General features: G+C 45.3%; 2 long non-coding RNA genes and 1 other non-coding gene across 5 annotated transcripts; 1 reads left to right on the top strand and 2 right to left on the bottom strand.

The window, feature by feature from the left end:
• Window positions 1–9,141: 9,141 nt before the first annotated feature.
• On the bottom strand, window positions 9,142–10,622 carry LOC140421541 (uncharacterized). Its single transcript, XR_011946895.1, has 2 exons — window positions 10,482–10,622; window positions 9,142–10,028 (listed from the first exon to the last, which is right to left on the bottom strand). It is a non-coding gene; the product is annotated as an uncharacterized lncRNA (long non-coding RNA).
• Window positions 10,623–11,017: 395 nt separating this feature from the next.
• On the top strand, window positions 11,018–19,062 carry LOC140421534 (uncharacterized). Of its 3 annotated transcripts, none has more exons than XR_011946887.1 (4): window positions 11,018–11,197; window positions 13,299–13,406; window positions 17,371–17,464; window positions 18,695–19,062. It is a non-coding gene; the product is annotated as an uncharacterized lncRNA (long non-coding RNA). The 3 variants fall into 3 exon arrangements; XR_011946886.1 differs by having other exon boundaries at window positions 17,299–17,464; XR_011946885.1 differs by lacking the exon at window positions 18,695–19,062 and having other exon boundaries at window positions 17,299–18,660.
• On the bottom strand, window positions 12,301–12,373 carry trnak-cuu (transfer RNA lysine (anticodon CUU)). Its single transcript has one exon. It is a non-coding gene; the product is annotated as a tRNA-Lys (tRNA).
• Window positions 19,063–25,565: the final 6,503 nt, after the last annotated feature.

The following is a 25,565-nucleotide window of genomic DNA, read 5'->3' as shown; positions in this document are numbered from 1 at the left end:
ATCATGGCTGATCTTGGTTTAATCTCCAACTTCCCACCATCCTCCCCAAATCTTTTGATTCCCTGAAACGTTTCTCTATCTCTGGGTTCGAAATTCCCATTTTAATCTTTTTTTTAATAAATGTTTTTTATTGGGTTTTTGAACATAGTATATTTACAGTTATGTACACAGATTGAAATATATATATTTTTTTAAAAAGGAAAAAACTGGTAGGATATTGTACACTGGCACAAGAACAGCAACTCTGTACAGTTCGCAATCTTACGTTTGACAAATAAGTAGGCACCTGATTGTGGGGGGGGGGGACTGGGAAACTGGGGAGGTGCATATACATTTGGGTGCCGGAGAAACAATTACAGTAGTTCTGTCCAATACAGAGAAGCAATACAAGAATTGATCTGGTGTTGGTGTTTTTACTTGCTTCTCCTGGACGGTTTTCACTGCCGCTGTTGTTGCGCGTTCACCTCTGCTTCCGCCATTCGGCCAGTCTTCTCTTGCTCTCTGTTACTGTATTTGCTGAGCTTGTTGTCGTTTCCCATGCTCTCCTTCCGGCTTTCATTCCCTCGCCTCCCCCCACCCTCTCTGATTCCCCTCTATTATTCCCTGTCCCTTCACTCTCCTCCCTTCTCCTGTGGTTCACTTTTCTTTTCTCTTAGATTTAGCTGTTTCCCCCCGCCACGTCTTTCTCTCCATCTGCATTTTAATCGTAATCATCTCCTTTAATAGATTCTGCTGATGGCGCACGAGCAGCCCTGACCTCAATTTAAAAATGATCACAAATGTGTTCCAAATGAATACCTGCACCATGAGTAAATTAGCATAGAGTGAATGTGGTGTTTGCGTTGTTCAGTGATTCGCCTGGATAAATGGGGTTTGAGGAATGGAGAGGGATGGCGGGGAGGTAGAGCTGTGTGTTGTCAGTGTGCATGTGAAAACTAACACAGTGCTTTTGGATGATGTTTTAGGGCTGGTTTAGCACAGGGCTAAATAGCTGGCTTTTAAAGCAGACCAAGGCAGGCCAGCAGCATGGTTCAATTCCTGTACCAGCCTCCCCGAACAGGCGCTGGAATGTGGCGACTAGGGGCTTTTCACAGTAACTTCAATTGAAGCCTACTTGTGACAATAAGTGATTTTTATTTCATGTCACCTCGTGGCAGCTTGTAGAGAAATAGGAGGGGCTAAGGATAGATCCTTCGGAGAAACTGAGTACAAGGACTGTGGAGAGGAAAGGGAGTTTGGAGATGGAGAAGTAGTTTGCAAAGCTGGGAGGGACAAGTGTTTTTTTGGGATGCGTGATGACAGTGGATTTAACACTGAAAGAGACAGTACCAGCAGAGATAGAGAGCTCTTCACTATATCGGCTCACATGGAGAAGTTGGGATGTCAGCGGTTTATGGGAATTATCAATGGAGCAGAAGGGGGGTCTCATGGACAAGGGGAGTTCTGACGGGAGAGAAAATAGAGAAAGATGTAAGTTCAGAACTTCAACAAAAATGGGCTTTAGAGACAGTTTTGTCCGGTAGGTTAGTGGAGGAAAGCAGCAGAGGTAGCTGATCAGATTGTCTCAATCTTAGTGACAAAGAAGCTGTGAGAGCTCCTCACACTTGTTATTGGAGGTGAGGATGGAGGACACGGGGAGAAAGAGACCTTCAAAAGGAACTAACTTGTGTTAGCGATATTAAAAAGACACCACACGCTTTGTTTAACACAAACTGATTTGACTTTATTTTTATTCAGAATTTAATTCTTTGTAACTGTATTAGAGTTTATGAACATCAGCAGCAACTGACCCCCCAATGAACATGTTCCAGTCCAGGATGTGATTAACAGCGAGCTCCAATCACTGAAGTTACTTGTGAACTTGCTCGTGCATCAGCAGATTGGATAACTGAGTGAATCCCCTCCCACACTCCGAGCAGTGTGAACTCGCTGGTGTACAGTGAGGTCAGATGATCGCCTGAATCCACTTCCACAGTGAGAGCACCTGAACGGTCTCTCGTCAGTGTGAACACGGTGATGAGATATCAGTTCCCCAGAACTTTTACAACACTTCTCACAGTCTGGACATTTAAATGGTCTCTCCCCAGTGTGAACTCGCTGATGTACAGAGAGGTCAGATGATCGTCTGAACCCAGTCCCACAGTGAGAGCACCTGAACGGCCTCCTCGGTGTGAACACGTTGATGAGATATCACTTCCCCAGAACTCTTATAACACTTCTCACAGTCTGGACATTTAAATGGTCTCTCCCCAGTGTGAACTCGCTGGTGTCTCAGCAGATTGGCGGAATGAGCAAATCTTTTCCCACACTGCGAACAGGTGAATGGCCTCTCCCCAGCATGAATGTGTTGGTGTGTCTGCAAGTGGTATGTGTGTATGAATCCTTTCCCGCACTCGAAGCAGGTGAATGGTCTCTCCCCAGTGTGAATGCGCTGATGGATTTTCAACTTGGACGGACAATCAAATCCGTTCCCACAATCCCCACATTCCCATGGTTTTTCCCCGGTGTGACTGCATTTATGTTTCGAAAGGCCAGATGATCGACTGAAGCCTTGTCCACACACAGAACACGTGTACGGTTTCTCCCCTCTGTGAACGGTGTATCTTCCTTCCATCTTCAAACTCCCATGATATTTATGTTACAAACGTTTTGGTGAGTGTAGATCTTGATGTGATGTTCAGTTTGAATTTCCTGACTGAAGTTCCTTCACTTCTAATACTCTGCAAAATTGATTCAAAACAGAAAATAGGGAGTGAGAGAGAACCCACAAAAACACAAAGGCAGGTTGTGAAATTGAGCTGAATGAATCTGGACATTTGTGGGGCCGGCACTGGGAAAAAGTGACCATGAAAACTGCTGGGTTGTCATAAAAAACAACTGGTTCACCTCTATGGGAGGAGAGAGGGAGAGTGTGTGTGAGAGAGATGGTGCGAGAGAGAGGGTGTGAGTGAGAGAGAGGGTGCGAGAGACAGAGAGAGAGGGTGCAAGAGAGAGGGTGCGGGAGAGACAGAGTGTGTGTGGGACAGAGAGCATTTGGGAAAGAGAGGCAGAGACAGCGAGGGAGTGTATGTATGTGTGTGTGTGTGTGAGTGAGTGTGTGAGTGAGTGTGTAAACACAGCGAATGGTAATGACCTGAAACGCAAACACTTGCGTTCAAAGGACGATAATGTTCACTTCCTGATGAATCAAGTGAAGCTGTCACATTGTGATGTAAGAGTTTGCTCAAGGTTCCTGTCTGTAAATCCTCTTCTAATACCCTGAAAATGCAATTTACAAAAGGTATCAATGTCAATCCAAAAATGGAATTCAGAAAATAAATTTGTGGTTTGGGTTTGTCTTGTGTAAATTCTCCCTTTCTAACTTCCTGTAAAAGGAGTTTCCCAAATCCATCATTGTGTGGGGCAGCACGGTGGCACAGCGATTGACACTGCTGCCTTACAGCACCAGGGACTTGGATTCAATTTCGATCTTTTGGGTCACTGTCTGTGTGGGTCACTGTCTGCCTGTGTTTGTGTTGATTTCTTCGGGGTGCTCCAGTTTCCTCCCACAGTCCAAAGGTGGATTGGCCGTGTTAAATTGCACCTTATGTCCAAAGATATGTTTGTTAGGTGGCGTTACGGGAACAGGGCGGGGGCTTAGGTAGGGTGTTCTTTCAGAGGATCTGTGCAGACTTGATGGGCTGAATGGCCTCCTTCTGCACTGTCGGGATTCTATGACTGCCAGTCTAGGATAGAAATTCCCAACCTTCCCTTCTCCTGCTCCCCTCTGCACTTTAATTTTTTTTTAGAGTATCCAATTATTTATTTATGTATTTATTTATTTCCAATTAAGGCAATTTATGGAGCAATTACTGATACTGCGCATGCTTTCATCATAGCCCGGCCCCGCCCTTCATTCACTCTGATTGGTTGGACCAGCTGCGCTCGGTCAGTCCTCCAGCCTGCCACTCCTCTTCCTATTGGTCCGGAGCCGCTGTTAATCACCCGGGCATTGTGACCGTTCCAGATGGTGAGAGCTGCCACAGGCTCAGGCTGATTATCCAATAATTTTTTTAAAATAAAGTTATTAAAAATAACTTTAGAGTACCCAATTCATTTTTTCCAATTAAGGGACAATTTAGCATGGTCAATCCACCTACCTTGCACATGAGGGTGAAACCCACGCAGACACAGGGATAATTTGCAAACTCCACACGGACAGTGACCCAGGGCCAAGATTCAAACCCGGGTCCTCAGCGCCGTAGTCCCAGTGCTAACCACTGTACTGCGCTCTCCCCGCTTATACTTTGCCCTTCGTCGTCATCAGCAGTCCTTCATTTGAGGATGACGTCTACTCAGAGTCTTGAGTTTTTGCCATGGGTGGACAGAACCACAGATCTTGAGACCATCAGGTATTGGGATCAGGAGAGCAGGATGTATTTCCCTTTCTTTCCATCAATCCACCGCCCCATCATTCAGACATTGGGACTCAAAGGGTGATAACAGTTTGATGGACAAGTTGTCTGCATTCTGAACAATGGGTAACAAGCTCCTCCCACTCATCAAAACGTTGCCCCCGACAAAGATGGCGACCACGCATGCGCCATGGTGCACACTCATTCCAATAAAGATGGCGGCCGTTAATCCAGGCCGAAAATGAGGGGCTGCAGCCCCACTCGGTACAATCTGGGTCCGGTAAACTCTTTTCAGAGTTTAATGACTCACACAATGTGCTTACGCAGCGTTTACGACCTTCCCCGCGATCTCACGCACCCTACATATTGTTAACCGCCTCTTACAAATTATGGATACAAAGAAGAAGTAGCCGCTCTCCATCGCCATTACTGACACTGCGCATGCTTCAATATCAGCTGGTCCCACCCCTCATTCACTCCGAGTGGTTGGAGGATCAGCCGCTCTCGGTCGGGTGTCCAGTCCCGCTCTTCCTATTGGTCCGGAGCCGCTGTCAATCACCCGGGCATTGTGACAGTTCTAGATGGTGACAGACGCCACAGGCTCAGGCTGACTCGCTGATTGTCCAATAATGTTTTAAAAAATAACTTTAGACTACGTGGCCAATCCGCCTACCCTGCACATCTTTGGATTGTGGGGCAAAACCCACGCAAACACGGGGGAATGTGCAAACTCCGCATGGACAGTGATCCAGAGCCAGGATGGGACCTGGGACCTCAGCACCGTGAGGCAGCAGTGCTAACCACTGTGCCGCCGTGCTCCTTGATTGTCCAATAATAACAGTGAGAGTCTCAGTAACAATAATAGTGGAGATGGGGCCCAGAGGAGAAACAGCAAAGGATTCACTCAATTTGAGAGCAACTAACACTGTCTGGTCCCTTAAGTCAGGCTGCAGTATGGATCAAATGTAATGATGATACAGTAAGCATCTAGAGAACCAAAACTAAATTTGGTTTTCAAATAATAGTGAAGTAGTCATGGTTTGTTGACAACATAATATAATCCGCTTCTGGTGTGTGTTACTCTGTCCCATTAGACATTAACCTTAAAAAAATTTTTTTTAAGAGTACCCAATTAATTTTTTTCCAAGGGGAAATTTAGTGTGGCCAATCCACCTACTCTGCACACCTTCAGGTTGTGGGGGTGAGACACACACAGACTCAGGGAGAATTTACAAACTCCACACGGACAGTGACCCAGGGCCAGGATCGAACCCGGGACCATGGCACTGTGAGGCAGCAGTGCCACCACAGCACAGTGGTTAGCACAGTTGCTTCACATCTCCAGGGTTCCAGGTTCGATTCCCATGTTGGGTCAGTATCTGTGCGGAGTCTGCACGTTTTCCCCGTGTCCACATGGGTTTCCTCCGGGAGCTCCAGTTTCCTCCCACATTTCAACGATGTGCAGGTTTGGTGGATTGGCCATGCAAAATCGCCCTTAGTGTCCAAAAAGGTTAGATGGTGTTACTGGGTTACCGGGTTACAGTGGAGGTGTGGGCTTAGATAGCGTGATCTTTCCATGGGCCTGTGCAGACTCGATGGGCCGAATGGCCTCCTTCTGCACTGTAAATTCTATGATTTATGATCAAGCCCTAAGCACTAGGCGGCTACCCTTCATCAGACAATAACCTGCCTTTTATTCCAATTCTGGTGTATGTTACCACTGCAGGTCCTGGGCTGAATGAGGCTGGTACAATAAACAGAGTCTGGTTCCAGTGCCTCTGAGGTCATTTGACCTGCAGGTAAGCTGACATTAATGGAGACAAAAGGCCCAGTAAATATCCAATTGTAATAGGAGGACAAGGTGTAAGGAAGCAATGATATTTTGAGGTGTCTGTGTTGTGGTGAGTGGTCACTGGGAGGTGTGTGATAAAATAGGAATGGAAACATGACAGAACCACGTGTGACTGACTCCACCTGACTGAGAGCTGTTATACTCAAGGGGACAGCAATGAGGACATGGGGACCTCCAGAGATTTCTGATATTCGAGGTACATCTGTTAGAGGAACTGAAAATATTCAGATCCTTCTTGTGGTCCCAAGTTACATAGTCACACAGGAAATGTATCCGACAGCTCATCAAAACCAAAGTTTTAATCTTCTCTTTGAGACACACTGTGATTGAAAAGGTCAAATGTTAAAACATCAGTTTGAGCAAAATTCAGAATGTCACAAAGATGAGTGAACTGTCCAATTAACCCCATTCACCATAACTTACCGTCCACAAGAATTTATCCAATTCCCTTTGAAATTTACTGTTAAATCTGCTTCCTGCAGCCTGTCAGTGTGAATTCTAGATCACATCACATCACTGTGTAAAAACAATTCTCCTCATCACCTCCTTGGGTTCTGTTGTAAAATATCTTAAACCTCTGTGTCCTCTGGTTATAAACCCTCCTGCTCTTGGGAAACAGTTTCTCCCCATCGACACTATCACAAATCTTTCCTCATTTTAAACACCTCTATTAAATCTCCCCTTCACTTTCCCTGATCTCAGAGGGACAATCCCGGTTTCTCTTGCTCTGAGTCACAGGGACTCGAAACGTTAACTCTGTTTCTCTCTGTACCGATGCTGCCAGAACTGCTGACTTTCCAACATTTCTGTTTTTCTCCCTCTTTTTCCTTCTTCAATCTATCACAAACACTTCATGATTTTGAACACCTCAATTAAATAGGAATAGGAGTGAAATATAGATGGAAGGAGAAAGAAAGACTGAGAGAAGAACTGAGAGATTTTAAAAAACAGAAAGGTGAGGTGGCAAGAGATAAAAGCTGAGAAATAGAGGAAACAAGTAACACAGAAAGAATAATATAAAATATAAGGGAGCAGGTTATCAGTTCCTAGCTACAGAGAACAGAAATAACTCAGTGACTGATCCACAGACACAGACGGTTCTGTCTGGGAATGGAGACTCTGAACAGAAATAACCGGCTCATTTGTAAATGTCACCACAATGTGATCTGTGTGACTCTGCATTGACTCTGTGGACAGATATAGGCCACACTGACAGATGTTATCACCAGATTGTGGTCAATGGGTTTATTTTCTGCTCAGATGTCAGATGTGTGGTTTGGAACTGGCAGCACAGAAACAGGAAGTTGTGTTACCTGAGAATGAAATTGCAGGCGTCAGTTTCATGTTATCACCATGAACAGACTTCCTGCCTGTGATAATCTGAGAGAGAAGAGAATGAGAGACAGGAGAGCAGGTTCACACACCCGAGGATCACTGAGAACGATCAGAATAAGGAGACAACCCAGAAAACGGCCAATAGGAATCTTCAGCTGAACACATCACTCATTCTTAAAGGGACAGTCGGGGCTCTGACACTGCTCAGCTCCCAGTTAAAGGGGCAGGCACAGCTTCACCCTTTTCTCTGTTATGTTTATGATTGTAAAAGGCTGGTAGGGGTGAGGTTTATTTAAAAGGACGGAATGTGGGAAGCACACATCAATAAAACTGGAAATTCTTGGACACAAGCTGCAGCTCCTTCTTTATCTGGGAATGAAACTATTGTCTAATTCTCCCTGCTGTTACCAGGTTCCTGTGATGACCTCCTGCTGGTTTTTAATGCAAACTTCCAGCAATCTATTTTAAGTAGGTTTCAATTCAATGAATTCATTGTGACTGTCACACAAACACATTAAAATGTTTTAGACGGATTCCGATGCATTTTCAGCCTGGAAACAAACCAGCTGCTTTACATTCAATCAGGAACATCACAGTTTTACACCAATTGCTGATTTGACAGCACAGTGGGCTAAACAGCAAGCGTGTAATGCAGATCAAGGCTAGCAGCGCGGGTGTAATTCCCGTACCGGCCTCCCCGAATAGGTGCTGGAATGTGGCGACTAGGGGCTTTTCACAGGAACTTCATTGAAGCCTATATGTATAAGCAATTATTATTATTACATTTCCAGCATTCACCATTGTTCTTCCCGACTCTGAACACAGTTGTAAAGAAGACTTCTGTTCCATGTCTAGGGGTTCTGAGATTTGGCGGAGAGCGGATGGAACATATTTCTTACACATCTCAGGATTAACCCACACGGGGACTTTGCTGACAGTGAAGAGTAATGAGAAAGACCAAAGTGTCATTTGTCTCTCTCAGTGTGACCCTGAAGGACTGTGTCCAGGCTGAAGTTCTGTTCCTGCCATATGATCCTCCCCCAGATTGTCATTTCTCAGCTCCAGACAGGTGATGTTCAACACTCAGGTGGGAAAGACAAAAATCTGCAACAACGTTTCAAACAAAGCTGAATTATTTCACATTTATTCAGAACAATAAACCTCATCAGTAGATTAAGGCAGTCAGAGTGAACATTATTCAGTCCTGGACATGATTAACAACATCAATGAGGGTATAATCTAAACCTTGTAGTCGCTTGTGAACTCGCTGGTGTGTTAACAGGTGGGATGAGTGAGTAAACCCCTTTCCTCAGACATTGCAGTTGAATGGCCGCTCCCAGTGTGAACTCAATGATGTTCCAGAAGATAAGATAAATGAGAAAATTCCTTCCCACATATGGAGCAAGTGAATGGCCTCTCCCCACTGTGAACTCTCTGGTGTGTGAGCAGGTTGGATGACTGACTGAATCTCTTCCCACACACAGAGCAGCTGAATGGCCTTTCCCCAGTGTGAACTCGCTGGTGATTCAATAGGTTGGATGAACGAGTGAATCCCTTCCCACATACTGAGCAAGTGAACGGCTTCTCCTCACTGTGAACCTGCTGATGTGTCAGAAGGTTGTATGAACGTGTGAATCCCTTCCCACATTCAGAGCAGGTGAACGGTCTATCCCCTGTATGAAGTTGCTGGTGTATCAGAATGTTGGATGAATTAATGAATCCTTTCCCACAGTCAGAGCAGGTGAATGGCCTCTCCCCAGTGTGAATTCTCTGGTGGTTCAGTAGGGCAGATGGACAGCTGAATCCTTTCCCACACAGAGCAGGTGAATGGTCTCGCCCCAGTGTGACTGCGACGATGAACTTCCAGTTGTGATGGGTAACTGAATCCCTTCCCACAGTGCACACATTTCCACAGTTTCTCCATGGTGAGGGGTCTTTATGTCTCTCCCGGATGAAGCTTTGTCCACACTGGTTTAGCCTGGGGCTGGTTTAGGACACTGGGCTAAATCGCTGGCTTTTAAAGCAGACCAAGGCAGGCGAGCAGCACAGTTTAATTCCCGTACCAGCCTCCCCGAATAGGCGCCGGAATGTGGCGACTAGGGGCGTTTCACAGTAACTTCATTTGAAGCCTACTTGGGACAATAAGCGACTTTCATTTCATTTTTTCACAAACAAGCATTTAATTTCTCCCTGCAGTGAATGATGTGATACATTTTTTTGAGGCTGTGTAACTGGTTAAAACTCTCCCCACAGTCAATGGATTGGAAAACTCTCATTGGGGTGAGTCTCGGTGCTTTTGCAGTCACCTTGCTGAAACAGAACAAACACTTCTCCTTCCAAATTCAAAGAATGAAGATATTGAGCTCTTAATGAATTGAGTGACTGTCAAATTTTGATGTGATGTTTGGTTTGAGTTTTCTGTCATCCAATCCTCCACTTCCAATATCCTGTAAAAGGAGTTTACAAAAGTCATCACTGTCAATCCAGGGTAGAAATTCTGAACAGACAATTCTAGTTTCGCTGGAACATTTTTCTCTCTCTTGTTCCCCCAAAGCTGTAAATCCCCGTTCCACACACTCTCCTTCCTCCCTGGGCTGCAATCCAAACCCATCTCACCATCTGCATCATTTCTTTCCTCCACTCCCAGTTTTCTCCCTCCCTTTCCTCTGCCTGGACTCAGTTCTCCAGCTCCTGTCTGCAGACTGACAATAAAACCAATGGGTCTTATTGGGGGGGGGGGGGGGGGGGGGGTTGGTAAGAAGTCTTACAACACCAGGTTAAAGTCCAACAGGTTTTTTCGATAGCACTAGCTTTCGGAGCGCTGCTCCTTCCAAGGAGTGATATCGAAACAAACCTGTTGGACTTTAACCTGGTGTTGTAAGACTTCTTACTGTGCTCACCCCAGTCCAACGCCGGCATCTCCACATCATTGGGGGTTTGGGTTGTCACGATTGTCTGGGCTGGCGGCGGATCTCATTCAGCGTCTGGGAGCTGGACTCACTATCACTGCGGCTGCACTCAGCCCGGAGCAGCACCGCGCATGCTCCGCACAGAGAGGCGACTTCCGGGGGCGGGACATTTTGACGCCTACTCGTTCTGGCTCCTGTGATGGAGATAGGGCGTATTCATCCGCGCCCGGCATTCCGGGTAGACTTATCCGCCATTGTTCCGTTACGTTCCTTAGAGTGATAAATTGGTTCCGGCACTTTTGATACAGTTCGGTGTTTGTACCGAATGGGGCGGCCGCATCGGTGTTTTTCTGTCTGATCGGCCCCTGTAAACGGCTGTCATCTGTTTTGGTGTTGATATGCTGCAGGGCGCCTGCGCGGCCGCCATCTTTCTCAGGTGCAGCAGTGCGCATGCGCGGCCGACATCTTTCTCAGGTCGCATGCGCGGCCGCCATCTTTCTCAGGTGCAGCAAGGCGCGTGCGCGGCCGTTCTCGACCCAGAAGCCCCAAGAGAGACTCTTGTGAATTTCTCTCCTGGACTGAGAGTGAAATTCCTTTGGAAACTCCTTTAGAAAGAGGAGGATTTACTAACGGGAATTTCAAACCAAACATCACATAATCGTCTGACTAAGTTACTCGAATCATCAGGACCTGAATATCATTGGGAGGTAAAATGGTTTGTCTGTTCTGTCCGTCGATAAAGATTTCAGATATCAGAGTGACTGGGAAATTTAAATGACCATTCCGGGTTAAATTTGAGACTAATTACACCGATCACATTGGGGAAGTTAAATCATTTGCTGTTGTACTCTTATGTATGCAGGTAAATTTTAAAATTACCACATTAGCATACTTGGCAGCTAAACTGGGCAAACTGCTGACCTTGTTAGTAGTGAGAGTTACTATCCCGGATTTCATTAATGTTTGTTGTTCCTGTTGCATTTCATTCAGCTCATCGTGGCTACAAAGTAGGTATTCAGCCTAAACTCCATTTCCAGATTGTGGCCTGTAGCTTTTTAAGTTACATCAATTCAGATGTCTATCTAAATACTTTTTAAATGTTATGAGGGTTTCTGCCATCATTTCAGGCAGCATGTCACAGATCCTCACCACCCTCTAAACCTCCTTGTCCTTCCCTCTCTGCCTCCTTTTATATGTATCCCTCAACCAAAGGGAATAGGACCTTCCTATCCAATCTATTTAGATCCCTCAGAATTGTTTTAAAATGTAAATTTATATATTTTTCCAATCAAGGGGCAATTTAATTTGGGCAAGCCACCTACCCTGCACATATTTGGGTTGTGGGGTTGAAACCCACACAATGGGAGAATGTGCAAACTCCTTACAGAATGTGACCCGGAGCCAGGATCGAACTCTGGTCCCCAGCACGCAGGCACACAACCACTGTGCCACCATGATCCCCCAGAATTTTCTACATTTAGAATAATCTTTATTGTTGTCACAAGTAGGCTTACATTAACACTGCAATGAAGTAACTGTGAAAATCCCCCAGTAGTAACACTCTGGCACCTATTTGGGCACAGGGAGAGTATTCAGAATGTCCAATTCACCTAACAAGCACGTCTTTCGGGACTTGTGGGAGGAAACCCATACAGACACTGGAGAATGTGCAGACTCCGCACAGACAGTGTCCCAAGTGGGAATTGAATCCCGGTACCTTGGCGCTGTGAAACAACAGTGCTAACCACTGTGCTACCGTGTCGCCCATAAAACAGTTCAGCTCAATGTTCTCAGATTAAAGAAGCTGAAGCGCCCAACGTGGGTCTTGAACCCACGGCCCTGGGATTAAGACTCCCTTGCTCTACCGACTGAGCTAGCCAGGCTGCTTTTCAAAATTTCATTTTGGTTTCTGTTCCAAAGAAAACAGCCCCAGTTTGTCCAAACTTTCCTCAGAGCAAACATTGTCAATTTCTGGCTGATGTTGTTAAATCCCCTCTGTACTCTCTCTGGTGCAATCTCCCTGTACACAGGAATCTAGCTCTGGCCATACTAGCCCTCTCCTGTCATTTATCATGAAATCCTTTGCCTTGTCTTCCCTCCAGCTTTCTTCCTCACTATCAAGTGTTAAATCATTTTTGTGTCACAGGTAAACTTCTTATTCATGTTCCTACATTTACTTTCAAATCAATGATGTCACCAGGAGTGAAGGGCCCAGTACAGATTCCTTGGAAACCAGCACTGGAAACAGTCCTTTGATTTTCTCTATTCTTTATGGGGTGTGAGTGTCACGGGCAAACCAGCTTGGTTGCCCATTCCTAATTGCCCTTAAACTGAGTGGCTTGCTGGGCAATTCAGAATAAACCACATTTCAGTGAGTTGGCCAGATCAGGTAATGCCGGTGCAGACTCGATGGGCCAATTGGTTTCCTTCTGCACTGTAGATTCTATGATTCATTGGACATCCTGTCCCATGTGTCCAAAGTTCTGTGGCTCTGTTCAGTCACATGAAGACCCAGGGCAGAAACTCCCAACCCTGAGTAGACAACACCCTCAAATCGAGGGACTGCTGATGATAAGAGGGACAGTGTGCAGCGGGGGGCATGAGTGGTCATCCTGGATCAGGGAGCAGGAGGGGAGAATATGGTGAATTTCTATCCTGGACTGATGGTGATAAATTATGGAAACTCCTTTTACAGGGGATTAGTAGGGGAGGATTTACACACAGCAAACTCAAACCAGGAGAAATGTTTATCTTTCCTGAATTTCATTTCTGGACTGACAGTAATGCCTTTGTAAACTTCTTTCACAGGGGCTTAGAAAGGGATTCGCAGACAGGAAACTCACAATCAATCCTCACATCAAATTCTGACAGCACCATTCGGGTTATCAGGACCTGGAGATTATCAACCTTTTGTGTGTAAGCATTGAGTTCAGGTCATTACCCCTCACTGCGTAAAATCTTCCCTTTAGATCTTGCTCACAATCATAAATCTGTGTCCCAGAATCCTTTTACAATCTGCTAATGAACAGCTTTTCTTTATCTTTTGCTGGGTTCGCTGTTGTCGTTTCCGGTGCCCGGGTCACTGCCGGGTGGTCCGTCCGGTTTCATTCCCTTTTCCTGTTTTTGTAGCAGTTGAATGGGCTTGGACCAATCCATTTTAGGATCCAGTACGCAATTGAGATTTGCTCCAAGAATTATTTGATGTGTATCCAGGTCTGGGATGGGTCCCAACAATTAATTTGCAAATGACACATTGTCCCAGTTAGGGGCAATGACCCACTGACCACCACGTATCTCCCATTACTGTCCGCAATGATCTTAGTGACCGAAAGCGGGACCTGTTTATCGATTAGAATTGCAGCATCTCACGGGCAGTACGGTGGTGCAGTGGTTAGCACTGTTGCGTCACAGCGCCGAGGTCCCAGGTTCGATCCTGGCCCTGGGTCACTGCCTGTGGAGTTTGCACATTCTCCCCGTGATTGTGTGGGTTTCACAACCCAAAGATGTGCGGGGTAGGTGAATTGGCCACGCTAGATTGCCCCTTAATTTGAAAACATGAATTGGGTACTCTAAATTTATAAAACAAAAGAATTGCAGCACCTTGAACCCTTTGTCAAAGCCCGAGTGAAACACTTGGCTCACCCCTCCACGGTCTGGTCTGATCTCTAACCCGCAAGTGAGTCTCCTGCAAGAACACCACAGCAGCATTTAGATTCTTACATTCTTTCGGTGAGTGAAAATCCTCCACCTCTTCACAGGTCCACCCAATCCCCTTACGTTCCAGGTGACCAGCTGAATCAGGGTTCTCCCCATCCCCCCATCACGGAATCAGCCATGAGGGACTATACAGTAAATCTTCAAAATGTACAGGCCAAGAGTCCACCCAAGATGGCCGCCACAGACGTACCCATACACTCAGAGTAAAACAAAAACAGTTCTTTAGTCATCAGTCAGCTCACCCGTCTCCCACCCCCTATATATCTACATTGTGCTTCATAAAGAAAATCTCACTTCACCCTGAAACAGATTTTACCAGAAAATACCAAAAACTATATAGAGGAGATCACAACACCCATCCCACCCCACAGAAAACGTAGATATTGTCCAATACAGATAACTGGACCCCAGTCCATGCTTTACAATAAAGGCATTCATCTCCAGTGTCTCAAAATGGAAGTCTTTAGACTCCTATGTAGCCGCAGCTTTGCCAGGTATACTACCCCGAATCAAACTCCTTTCTTACATAGAGCAGCCTGAACCTTATTAAAGGCCGCTCGCTCCCGCACCAGCTCTGCTCCCACATCCTGGTAACTCCTCACTGAGGGACTCCCTTTCCACACTCAGAACAGGCAAATGGTCGGTCGCCGGTGTGACTACGGTGATGAATCTCCAGCTCACATGGGGATCTGAATCCCTTCCCACAGTCCCCACATTTCCATGGTTTCAGCAAGCTGCTGGTATCCTTGTCCCTCTACACGTTTGACGGACAGTTTATGTCTTGTCCCCACAGAGAGCATGTGTACGGTCTCTCCCCGCTGTGAATGGAGTGATGTTTTTTCAGACTGTGTAACTGGTTAAAGATCTTTCCACAGTCAGTTCACTGGAACATTCTCATGCGAGTCGTGTGTGTTTTGGGGGGTTTTCAGTCACACTGTTCTTGGTACCTTTTCCTACAGACAGAACAGACAAACATTTCTTCTTCCACATTCACGGGCCAATGATATTCAGGTCCTGATGAATGGAGTGACTGTTAAATCTTGATTATCATAGATTATCATAGAATTTACAGTGCAGAAGGAGGCCATTCGGCCCATCGAGTCTGCGCCGGCTCTTGGAAAGAGCACCCTATCCAAGGTCAACACCTCCACCCTATCCCCATAACCCAGTAACCCAACCCAACACTAAGGGCAATTTTGGACACTATGGGCAATTTATCATGGCCAATCTACCTAACATGCACATCTTTGGACCGTGGGAGGAAACCGGAGCACCCGGAGGAAACCCACGCACACACTGGGAGGATGTACGAACTCCGCACAGACAGTGACCCAAACCGGAATCGAACCTGGGACCCTGGAGCTGTGAAGCAATTGTGCTATCCACAATGCTACCGTGCTGCCCTTTGTGAAGTTTCATTTGAGTTTCCATCTGTAAATTCTCCCCTTGTAATATCCTGTAAAAGGAGTTTACAAAAGTCATCATTAGGGGCAGGCACGGTGGCTCAGTGGTTAACCGAGAACCCGGGTTTGATCCCGGTTCTGGGTCACTGTCCGTATGGAGTTTGCACATTCTCCCCATGTCTGCGTGGGTCTGGCCCCCACAATCCAAAAATATGTGCCGGGTAGGTGAATTGGCCACGCTAAAATTACTCTTTAATTGGGGAAAAAAAATAATTGGGTCCTCTAAATGTAATTTTTTTCAAATTAAAAAAAAAAAAAGTCATCACTGTCAGTCCAGATAGAAATTCTGAACAGACAATTCTTGTTTCAATGTACCATTGTTTCCTCTCTTGTTCCCCCAAAGCTGGAAATCCCCGTCCCACACACTCTCCCTACTCCCTGGACTGAAATCCAAACCCATCTCCCCATCTGCACCATTTCTTTCCTCCACTCCCAGTTTTCTCCCTCCCTCTCCTCTGCCTGGGTTCAGTTCTCCAGCTCCTGTCTGCAGACTGACAATAAAATCAATGGGTCTTATTGGGGGTTTGGGGCCTCCAGCGGGTGTTTGTGAATCCTCCCCGCCCACCTGCCAGGGTTTCCTTCCTTCCCAGAGATCAGAGTCCTCATTGATGATTTGAGCCCAAACTGGAACCACGCTAAATTGCCCCTGAATTGGTAGAAAAAATATTTACGTGAAGGTTCACGGCTCCACAAAGTGTTTCCAACTACACCCACCCATCTCATTAACACAGGCATTGTCAAAGTCGGGGGCACGACCCGCGGGTGGGTTGTGGGCAGGTATCGGGAGGGCCATGGAGCCGTCCGTCGCGGCGCTCCCGAACGCGCAAATCCGTGCGCAACAGCCGCAGCAGCTGACTTTTAATAATGTCGGCTGCAAGCGGCCTTCAAAATGGCCACAAACATATAAAAACCACGTGGCCGCACTGCGCATGCGTGCTCGCTCACCGGTGCGCATGCTCAGCGTCTTGCACATGAGCTTTGCGCATACGCACCGATGAGCGGGGCACGCAGGCGCAGTGCGGCTGCATTTTTTAATGTCTAGTCGCAGCCTTTTTGAAGGCCGTTCGCAGCCGGCATTGTTAAAAGCCGGCTGCAAAAAGTTTGGGGAGAATGATGTGATTGGTTGCTTTCTGAACTTTGATGCTGATGAAGTGGAAGTCTCTTACTCAAGAATGGTGAGTGATCCAACGATGGTTTCACCGCAGCTGTAACTTCAACCAAGAATGTCAGCGTTTTTAATCTTGATTTTTAAACATTCCAAAACAAAGTGCCTGCAGGTCGTATTTGGAAGTTTTATCAATTAATTGATTGATTTTTAAGTATCTTTTATTTTTTAACATTTTTAATTGTAATGTTTAGGTGAAATAAGAACATAAGAACTAGAAGCAGGAGTAGGCCATCTGGCCCCTCGAGCCTGCTCCACCATTCAATGAGATCATGGCTGATCTTTTGTGGACTCGGCTCCACTTTCCGGCCCGAACACCATATCCCTTAATCCCTTTATTCTTCAAAAAACAATGTGGTGAAACTCCAATTTCTAGAGGATGAAAACATTTTCAGTTTCTGCATTTTTTTCCTGTTAAACTTTATCAAATAAACCCCTCCCCCCCCCCAAAAAAAAACCAAAGAGCCAGCTGTTGCCAGCGAATTTGCACAATCAGAGACGCAGAAGATTGAAAAAAAAATTTGATGTATTCTAGAAGGGAGGCAGAGAGCAGGTCTTGCCCCCTGAACATTGACATCACGGGCTTTGGACACGATTGCAAATCCTTCATTTTGTCAGCAGCAAACAAGGTAAGAGAAAATGGTGGGTCGCGAAGGCCGGCCAACGTGGGTCGCGAAGGTCGGCCGGCGTGGGTCACGTAGATTGGCCGGTTGACAAAAATGGGTCCCCGGAAAAAAAGTTTGAAAAACATTGCCTTAACCGGTTGACGCATTTATTTGAGTGACTAAAAGCATCGCACTGCTGCTTCACAGCGCCTTACCGGCTTCGATCCTGGCCCTGGGTCACTGTCCGTGTGGAGTTTGCACATTCTCCCTGTCTCTGCATGGGTCTCAGCTCCACAACCCAAAGATGTGCAGAGTAGGTGGATTGGCCACGCTAAATTGCACCTTAATTGCAAAAAAAATAAATAATTGGTTACTCTAAATCTATTTCAAAAAAGATTGTCTCTTTCCTAATGTTCACAATTAAAGGGGTGGGTTCCCCAGGAGATGGCTGACTTTTCAGGGCAATTAAATTAATAATGGACAGAGATATCGCGAGTGTTGTTGCATGGTCCAGATTAGATATATTATTTAGTTTGTAATAAAGTAAATGTATTATTATTTCTTGTCTTGTAATATAAGACTGTAGCTACGTTTTGATTTCCAGTCATCTCTTCCCTCAGAGGGTTGTTAGTCTTTGGATTTCTCTTCCACAGGCACCAGTTGTATCTGGGAGTCATTGAATATATTGAAGCACAAGTTTGACAGATATTTTATTAACAATGGAGTTAAGGGTTATGGGGAACAGGCAAAAATAGAGTGAAAGCTGAGATGAGGAGGGATTTCTTCACTCGTGGATGTGGTGAAGCTTTGGAATTCTCTACCCCAGAGGAATGTGGAGCCTCAGTCATCATGTATGTTCAAGACAAATATTAACAGGTTTCTAGATATTGAAGATATCGAGGGATATGGGGACCGTGTGGGGAAAATGGTGCTGAGGTAGATCGGCCAAGGATCTCATTGAATGGTTGAGCAGACTCAGTGGGCCGAATGGTCTACTCTTGCTCCTGTTATAATCTCTGTGTCTTGGACAGGAAGCAATGAGCTGATCTATCACTCAACATGAATCAGCACCTTCAGGAGAATTGGGAGGCTGAATATTAGACACAGCAGAGTGAGAATGGAGGGAGATTGTGTGGGATGGAGATTCATAGCTTTTCGAGAACAATAGAGTAAATAATGTCCATTGAAATAAAATTGTCCGATCTGAATTTCTATCCTGTACTAACTGATGACTTTTGTAAATTGTTTTTAAAGGCTATTGGAAGAGGAGGAATTACAGACAGAAATCTCAAACATCACGTCTCGATGTGACAAACTCACTCGATTCCTTCTGATTTGAATATCATCGGGCTCTGGATATCATCGGCAAGAAGGAGAAATGTTTGTCCGATCTGTCGGCTTCAAAAGATTTTAAACGTGCATGTGATTAGAAAAGCACCGAGACCCAAACAACACACACCCGAGTGAGATTTCCAGTGAAATTACTGAAAAGAGCATCAACTATTACACAGCCTGAAAAAACATCACACCATTCAGTGAGGAGAGACTGCACGTGTTCTGTGTATGGACAAGGCTTCCAGTGACTGTCCAATCTGGATAGACACGAGGAGACCCAAAACATGGAAAAACCGTGGAAATGTGGGGACTGTGGGAAGGGATACAGATCCCCATATGAGCTGAAGATTCATCAACGCAGTCACACTTGGGAGAGGCCATTAACCTGCCCTCAGTGTGGGAAAGGATTCATTGATTCATCTGCCCTGCAGAAACATCAGCGAATTCACACTGGGGAGAGGCCATTCATCTGCTCTCAGTGTGGGAAGGGATTCATTTCTTCATCCGCCCTGCGGAAACACCAGCGAATTCACACTGGGGAGAAGCCATTCACCTGCTCTCCGTGTGGGAAGGGATTCCATGATTTATCCAACCTGCGGAAGCATCAGCGAGTTCACACTGGTGAGCGCCCTTTCACCTGCTCTCACTGGGCAGGCATTCACTAAGTCATCCAGTCTGCAGACACACCAGCGAGTTCACACAGGGGAGAAGCCATTCACCTGCTCTCAGTGTGGGCACAGATTCAGAGCTTCATCCGCTCTGCTGAAACATCAGCGAATTCACACTGGGGAGAGGCCATTCATATGCTCTCAGTGCGGAAAGGGATTCATTGATTCACCCGCCTTGCAGAAACATCAGCGAATTCACACTGGGGAGAGGCCAGTCACCTGCTCTCAGTGTGGGAAGGGATTCATTGATTCATCCGTCCTGCGGAAACATCAGCGAGTTCACACTGGGGAGAAGCCATTCACCTCCTCTTAGTGTGGGAAGGGATTACAAAAAAACATAGAAAATAAGAGCAGGAAGAGGCCATTTGCCCCTTCCCGCCTACTCTGCCATTCATTATGATCATGGATTGTCATTCAACTCAATAGCTTAATCCCGCTTCCCCCTCCATATCCTTTGATCCCCTTCGCCCAAAGTGCTATATCTAACTGCTTCTTGAAAACATGCAATGTATTGGCCTCAACTATTTCCTGTGGTAACAAATTCCACTGACTCACCACTCTCTGGTTGAAGAAATCTCTGTCCTAAATGGTCTAGCCCGTATCCTCAGACTGCGACCTCTGGTTCTGTACACTCCCACCATTGGGAAAATCTTTCCTGCATCTACCCTGTCAAGTCCTGTTAGAATATTGTAGGTTTCTCTGAGATCCCCCATTCTTCTGAACTCCAGCGAATACATTCCTAACTGATTCAATCTCTCATACGTCAGTCCCACCATCCCAGGAATCAGTCTGGTAAACCTGCTCTGCACTCCCTCTAGAGCAAGAACATCCTTCCTCAGATAATGAGACCAAAACTTCACACAATATTCCTGGTACAGCCTTGCCAAGGCCCCGTATAGAACAAAGAACAAGACAGCACAGGAACAGGTCCTTCGGCCCTCCAAGCCTGTACCAGTCACGTGTCCTATCTAGACCAACCGCCTGTATCTTTCTATACCCCGTCTGTTCATGTGCCTATCCAGATAAGTCTTAAAGGTCGCTAACGTATCTGCCTCAACCACCTCACTTGGCAGAGCATTCCACTCCACCAGCACCCACTGCGTAAAAAAACTTCCCCCGCACATCTCCACTGAACCTTTCCACCTTCACCTTGAACTTGTGTCCCCTTGTAATTTCATTTCCACCCTGGGAAAAAGCCTCCAACTGTTCACCCTATCTGTACCCCTTAATAATTTTATAAACTTCTATCAGGTCGTCCCTCAGCCTCCGTCTCTCTCGGGAGAACAATCCCGTTTATTCAATCTCTCCTCATAGCTAATACCCTCCATACCAGGCAACATCCTGGTAAACCTTTTCTGTACTCTCTCTCCAAAGCTTCCACGTCCTTCTGGTAGTGCAGTGACCAGAATTGGGACACAGTATTCCAAATGTGGCCCAACCAACATTCTATGTAATTGTAACATAATTTTTGAGCTTTTTTACTCGATAACCCGTCCTATGAAGGCACGCATGCGAGATGCTTTCTTCACCACTATTTCTACCTGTGCTGCCACTTTTAAGTATCTGTGGACCTGCACGCCCAGATCTCTCTGTGTCTCTATGCTCCTGATGGTCGGCATCTCCACATCATGAGTATTACATTTTCTCAGTTCTGTCTATTATGAATCTTTGTTGCACCTTATCCAGTGCCCCTATTTCCTTTTTCTAAATGGAGATCACCGATGTTGTCAGTGCTCACAGTGTAGTCTAACCCTGGTTCTAAACAAGTTGAACATTTCCTCCGTGCTTTTCAATTCTATCCGTCTGGAATGGAACCCTAGATAGGGCCCCACACTTTAACATGTGAAGTTCTTAGAGAGGGTGCAGAGGACATTTACAATAATAATAATCTTTATTATTGTCACAAGTGGGCTTACATTAACACTGCAATTAAGTTACTGTGAAACTCCCCTAGTCGCCGCACTCCGGCGCCTGTTTGGTTACACCGAGGGAGAATTCAGAATCTCCAATTCACCTAACAAGCACAAGGGACTTGTGGTAGGAAACTAGAGCACCCGGAGGAAACCCACGCAGACACGGGGAAAAAGTGCAGTCTCCGCACAGACAGTGACCCAAACCAGGAATCGAATCTGTGGATCTGTGCTGTGAAGCAACAGTGCTAACCATTGTGCTAGAATGGCACCAGGGATAAGGGACTCCAGTCAGTTTGAGAGACTGGAGCAGTTTAACTTCTCTCCTGAGATCACAGCATCTGGAGCGTGGAGAATAGGGCCATTCAGCCCTTTGTGACCATGTTGGCTCTCTGTGGAGCAAGCCAGTCTGCCCATTGCCCCGTTCTAGCCCCAAATTTGTGCAGGTTTATTTCTCTCAGTGCCTGTCCAATTTCCGATAGAAATTCTTCCGTCATCTCTGCCTCTCCTACCCTCATAGGCAGTAGGTTTGAGGTTGTTACCGCTCGTTTTACATGGACATAAGGCTCCGAGAGCACAGAGGAGTCTATTTGGCCCATTTTCCCCATCCCAGCTCTTTGTAAAGCAAACCATTTAATCCCAGAGTTCAACTATTTTGTTTTCTTTTTTGGAATATATCAAATGACAGTCTAAAGAGGCTCGACCACCGTTTACAGACTGTATTCCAAATCACAACAACTCGCTGTGTTTTACAACAAATAATTGTGCTTATGGTGTGTCTGGAGGTTCACAGAGTATTCAAAATGAAGTCAACACTGTGGTTATTACACAAAATTAAGACTCAGTCTTCATAAATGATTCCGGTGACACCGAGTGTAATATATCTTAGTTTGCGGACAATTAGAATAAATGTACATTTCTATAAAACCTCTCACTACCACTGGATCTCCTAAAGTGTTTTAAAGCCAATGGAGTACTTTTGAAACATATTCACTGTTGTAATGTAGGAAACTGTAAGTACGCATGTGTAATCACATTTAGTTTAAAATTGTCATTTTCATAGTGTATTCACAAGGTCAAGCAAGCCCTTTTATACCTCTAGCATGTGGCTTCCTGCAGCCATTTCACCTTCTGTACCTTTTCTATATTAACTATGTATTGATTTCATAGCAAAAAAACAATAATTATCTTCATAATTATTCAGTAGTGAACATTGATCATCATTCGTGAATTGGTGTATTAGGTAATTATATTGTAAAGACTAGATCTTTATTTTAAAAAATAACATGATCAACCAAAATGTTTCCAGAAACTGCAGAGCTATCAGAATTTGTTTGAAAAAATAAATTATTCAATAATTTTGAGAAGTTACAAGATGTGGTGATAAGCCTGTATATAATATTACATGTACTCAACAGTGTGACCTCCCACCAGTAGATGGTGTCAGGCGTCAGTCAGGTGACATCCAGCTACCAGCAGAAGGTTGTAAAGTGTGCACGAAGCCAGTAGCACATAAGGGTAGTTCCAAGAGTGTCAAATCTAACTCTGTGATAACTTGGTCTGTATAGAATTCTGATCATTACCTTACCACGTGTCCATTAATAAATCATTGATCTGGCTAAGTCACCAGCAATTCTGTAGAGTCATTGAAAGAATAGATCATAGAACACAACACTAAACATCATATTCTGCCAAGACTATGTGGGCTAGGCATTGGAGGAATGGTATTGTTACTGGGCGAGTAATCCAGAGACCCAGGTTAATGCTCTGGGGATCTGGGATCGAATCTGCCTGTGACACATGGTGAAATTGAATAACAGTATTGAATTAAAATTCTGATGATAACATTCTTGATTGTTGTAAAAACACATCTGGTTCACTAATGTCCTTCATGAAATCTGCTCTCCTTATGTGGCCTGGCCTACACGTGACCCCAGATCCACAGCATTGTTGTGGTTAATTTGGAAGTGCCCCCTGAAATAACCTCATAAGACACACAGTTCAAGGGCAATTGGAATGAGCAGTAAATGCTGGCCCAGCCAGTGACGCCCACCTCCCATGAATGAATAATTTTTGAGAAGGCTCATTGTTCAATCTGAAGACGAGTAAGAAACTGTCTCTTTGATTGGATTGGATTTATTGTCACGTGTACAGAGGTACAGTGAAAAGTATTGTTCTGCGTACAGTCCAGACAGATCGTTCCAGACATGAAAAAACAAAGTGCGGATCTTGGCAGTTTGCTCAGTTCACAAAAGAATTTAATGGCTTCGTAGACATAGATTAATATTTTAATCACCATCCAAAACATACCTAATGGTAACGTGTGCTCATATAGACAGACACAAACGATACTGTAACTGAATTCGAGGAAATAGCAGAGATTTAACTGAACCGCCTTTTTGAACAATTCGGCCTTAATGGTAGAGAAATAGGAAAAGCCACTCAGGGGGATGTGGAAATCCAGGCTCAGTGCGGATTTGCTGTCACCCCTCCTTTCTTATACATGAAAGGTATTTAGGCTGCAGAATGTTTCACACCAAAACACAGAGGGGTCAAATCTAAGCAACACATAATTCTCAATTCTCTTCCATTTAACTATATTTGACTTTGTTTAAAAGCTGACTGTGGTCAAACTGAACAAAGATTCATGGGATTTCTGTTACCCAGTGAAACACTTTATTTTCTTGGTCAGTCATGTTTGCAATTCAATGGTGTATATTTCAGAGTTATTCAGAGTGAAGACTCGAGATCTATTCAATGCAAAATGAAATCATATATAACAAATAAATATACTGAGGTTCAACATTGAATAATGAAACAAATATTGAGTAAAATTGGTGGAAATTTTCTGCAGGAAGTTAAGAATGATGCATTAATGATTGAACAGAGAGCATTGTTCCATTAGATATTTACTGACCAAATGCTAAAGTTCAATATAAGTTCTATATCTTCTGGCCTTACAAGTTGAGACATCTGTTTTAAAGGAACAGCTGTCTTCATATAATAAGTGACCTGGCCTCCCAGCCGAACCATTGAAAGCTGCAGCAAAACTGTGCAGTTGAATGTTGCACACGGCCATTGGGTACTGTGCTGCCAGCTGTTTCTGTAGCGTAGAGGTTATCACATTCACCTAACGTGCGAAAGGTGCTCCGAAAGCCAGTGATTCTAAACAAACCTGTTGGACTTTAACCTGGTGTAAGACTTCTTACTGTGCCCACCCCAGTCCAACACCGGCATCTCCACATCATAAATTAGAAGCATTTAATGCTTCTGCCAATTTCGAATCAGACTCGATGGACCGAATGGCCTCTTTCTGCACTGTCTGTTTAGCACAGGGGTAAATCGCTGGCTTTGAAAGCAGACCGAGGCAGAGCAGGAGCACGGTTCAATTCCCGTACCAGCCTCCCCTAACAGGTGCTGGAATGTGGCGACTAGGGGCTTTTCACAGTAACTTCATTTGAAGCCTACTTGTGACAATAAGCGATTTTCATTTCATTTTCATGTTCTATATGTAGAAAAATTCAATGATGCAAAATCGTACTTTGAATGTGAGTCTTTACAAGTAATTAAGTCTTCACAGGTCAGTAGGGTGTGACTGGAGAGAGGGATAATCACAGGTTAAAGAGGACAGTTGGTAGGATTTTGCAAGCGCATGTAATGTGACATGAATCCTGGGTCCTGGTTGAGGCCGTACTCATGTGTGCGGAACCTGGCTAGCAGTTTCTGCTCGGCGATTCTGCGTTGTCGCGAGTCCTGAAGGCCGCCTTGGAGAACGCTTACCCGAAGAGCAGAGGGTCAATGCCCTTGACTGCTGAAGTGTTCCCCGACTGGAAGGGAACATTCCCGTCTGGCGATTATTGCGCAATGTCCGTTCGTCCGTTGTCACAGCGTTTGCAAGGCCTCGCCAATGTACCACGCCTCGGAACATCCTTTGCTGCAGCATATGAGGTAGATAACGTTGGCCGAGTCGCACAAGAATATCCCGCATACTTGGTTGGATGGTGTTCTCACGTGTAATAGTGGTACCCATGTTGATGATCTGGCACATCTTGCAGACGTTGCCATGGCAGGGTTGTTTGGTATCATGGTCGCTGTTCTGAACGCTGGGTAGTTTGCTGCAATCAATGGTCTGTTTGAGGTTGGGCGGTTGTTTGAAGGAAAGTAGCGGGGATGGCCTTGGCAAGATGTTCGTCTTCATCGGTGACTTGTTGA

Source organism: Scyliorhinus torazame, chromosome 5, assembly GCF_047496885.1.
Source record: "Scyliorhinus torazame isolate Kashiwa2021f chromosome 5, sScyTor2.1, whole genome shotgun sequence".
In the NCBI taxonomy this organism is placed as follows: Eukaryota; Metazoa; Chordata; class Chondrichthyes; order Carcharhiniformes; family Scyliorhinidae; genus Scyliorhinus; species Scyliorhinus torazame.
The sequence above is the reverse complement of the archived record's forward strand: the minus strand, read 5'-3'. Positions and strand labels throughout refer to the sequence as shown.